Consider the following 3,157-nt stretch of genomic DNA (forward strand, 5'->3'; position numbering starts at 1 on the left):
ATATCCACACGTATTACATGTTAAACCATCAAATAAGATGTATTTATCTCATTTTACCTAATCAACTGATTAGTTGCCAACACTATCATATTGTCAACATAGACAGGAATGCAAGTGCGTGTCGTCCTAAGTAGCATATGTATGTATATATAGCTATATAGATGGCCTCACTTGAGGTCTGCCAATGCTCACTTATTTCCCCTCCCCAGAGGTCTTGCCTTATAGGATATTTTCATGAATGAGTAATCAGAATCCTTCCTAGAAATGTTGCAAAGGAACTTTCTCAACGTCAGCCACCTGCTGAAGGTCTTCCAGAGTGGGCTGTTAATGTTGAGTCTTAAATGACGTGCTTTAATGATTAGCATATATATATATATATATATATATACATATATATATATAGAGAGAGAGAGAGAGAGAGAGAGAGAGAGAGAGAGAGAGAGAGAGAGAGAGAGAGAGAGAGAGAGAGAGAGGGCTGTGAGAATTAAAACATGGCTACATGGTAATTGCCCTACAGGCCTGTTTCCTAAGGCTTGAAGCCTCACTCTTCAGGAGTTTTATTCACCCTGCTGCGCACTTATTTTTATATCACAAACACTACGTAAATTTACATGTTGGTGTTAGGGTGCTAAGCTAATTGTTCTGTTGTAGTGCCTTCGCTCGGTGCCTGCATGATGATAGTAACTCGTTTCTTTTGTTCAATGTACATCGTTCCAGTTCACAGATAATGACAAATTTCTCGCTCAAGCATAAATTACAACGTTTAGTTGAACTGTCAGGCCGGCCTGATGGCAGATGACTTTAAGACACGTTACAGAAATCATAAAACATCTTTCGAACATAAGAGCTATAGAAATTCAACTGAACTCAGCAAGCACGTATGGTCGCTAAAAGATAACAACATAGAGCATGAAATTACATGGCAAATTGTTTGCCGCGCTAAACCGTACAGCAGTTCAACTAAACGTTGTAATTTATGCTCGAGCGAGAAATTTGTCATTATCTGTGAACCGGAACGATGTACATTGAACAAAAGAAACGAGTTAGTATCATCATGCAGGCACCGAGTGAAGGCGCTACAACAGAACAATTAGCTAAGCACCCTAACACCAACATGTATGTAAATTTACGTAGTGTTTGTGATATAAAAATAAGTGTGCAGCAGCGTGAATAAAACTCCTGAAGAGTGAGGCTTCAAGCCTTACGAAACAGGCCTGTAGGGCAATTACCATGTAGCCATGTTTTAATTCTCGCAGCCCTCTATAGTTACGCTCTACCTTGTATTGAGCACTCTAACTGGCTTGATCACCACCGCTTTTTGATTATATATATAATATATATACATATATCTATTTATTAAAAACTGACATTTCCACTGACATCACATTTCCAGCATTTTCATTGGCTTGCCGGACACAGGTTATCAGCTCATATACCTGCACTACCAAATATGGTCAATGAACACAGCAGCAAATACACAGTTTTACGGCTCCGAGAAAAAATGGCCGACAAAAGCTGGTTTGGATCAGAATTGACTGAGGCAGAAATCAATGCTTTGGTCGACAATGCTTCCCCCTCGAACACCAAAAAGGTCACAAAATTTGGCATGAAAATATTCAATGGTATGTATCTAATTTTTTTAATGCCTATGTAATTATTATTATTATTTTTTATCGGGAATATCTTTCTTGCAACATTTTTAGCTCACGAGTGCGTGTTGTTGATTAACACTGACATTTCACTGACCTTTTTAGACTGGCTTGGAAGTCCCGGGGGCAGTAAATTTTCAATGCCGATAGAGGATATGGACATGGAAGAATTGAATGCTTGTCTCAAGAGTTTTTACACATCTGCGAGAAAGCAAGACAGTTCATTTTACAAGAAAACATCGCTTAAGTCTATCCGAGCTGCCATTGACCGCTTTCTTCGTTCTCCACCGCGAAGTAAACAGTTTTCAATAACCAGTCACGCTGCTTTTACTGAAGCCAACAAAGTTTTGGACGCATTCATTAACGACCTCCGAAAATCTGGAAAGATAGCTGGTTTGGTTCACAAGAAAGCTATCTCGAAGCAGCAGATTCAGAAGCTCTTCGACTGCGGCAAACTTGGACTCACTGACACAAAGAATCCCGCACAGCTACAAAGGACAACTTGGTTTTACCTTGGACTGTTTTTTGGAAGACGAGGATGAGAAAATCAACGTGAAATGAAGTCTGGAATGCTTACCCTCAGACAAACACCCAACGGAATCGAGTACTTTGAACTGAACAGGCAATGTCCTGGTTCGCTACCATCAACAAAAAACCATCAGGGTAGCCTTGAAGATCCTGAGGACGAATCTGACGCGAAGATTTTTGCCGTTCCAGAATCTGCAAGATGTCCTGTTAAAACCGTTAAAAATTACTTGGCCCATTTAAATCCCAAATTGGATGCCCTTTCCCAGAAGCCACGACACGTAGAAAGCGGTAAGTTCAACCCTGATGTTGATGAAATTTGGTTTTGCAATGTGCCGATCGGAGCCAGTACTCTCGACAACATGCTGAAATCCATGAGTAAGCGAGCAGGCATTGACCCTTACCTCACCAACCACTGGCTCAGGGCAACTTCGGTAACAATTCTGTCTGATAGCGACTGTGAAGCACGACACATTAAGGCTATAACCGGCCACAAATCTGACCAGTCGGTTGAATCTTACAATGGGCGACCATCCCTCAACCAGCAGCACAAGATGTCGCGCATCCTCAGTAATTTTGTCCTTAACAGCAACAACGCGTCCCATCCTTCAACCCAAATCATGGTAAACAGGGTTTTATTACTCTATCGTCAGTCTAAAAGTGGATTAGGTGAAATTGAGGCATACCCAGCGTCAGATCAGATCCATACAAACAACATTGCAGTCTCAACGAACACAACAAATAACGGACATGCTTGAGGCAAGAAAACCATTTTCCTCCTCAACTAAATTTTTACAATTTCACCAACGTTCAAGTTTTCAACAATTTTGGTCCTTCAAATTAACTTCCTTTGTAGGAGACTCCTCTAGAGAGTGTTTTTCGTTTGTAACTCCACCAAATATTGACATTCCTTCCTTTGCTGGACTCTTTTTCGATCTCATTCAGCGAGTTTGCGAAGCCGTTGTCAGCGTTGTCAATCATCT

General features: G+C 40.8%; 1 pseudogene; it reads left to right on the top strand.

The window, feature by feature from the left end:
- The first annotated feature begins 1,660 nt into the window (after positions 1–1,660).
- On the top strand, positions 1,661–2,932 carry LOC137995943 (uncharacterized; annotated as a pseudogene).
- Positions 2,933–3,157: the final 225 nt, after the last annotated feature.

The sequence above is a fragment of the Montipora foliosa genome, chromosome 3 (assembly GCF_036669935.1).
Source record: "Montipora foliosa isolate CH-2021 chromosome 3, ASM3666993v2, whole genome shotgun sequence".
In the NCBI taxonomy this organism is placed as follows: domain Eukaryota; kingdom Metazoa; phylum Cnidaria; class Anthozoa; order Scleractinia; family Acroporidae; genus Montipora; species Montipora foliosa.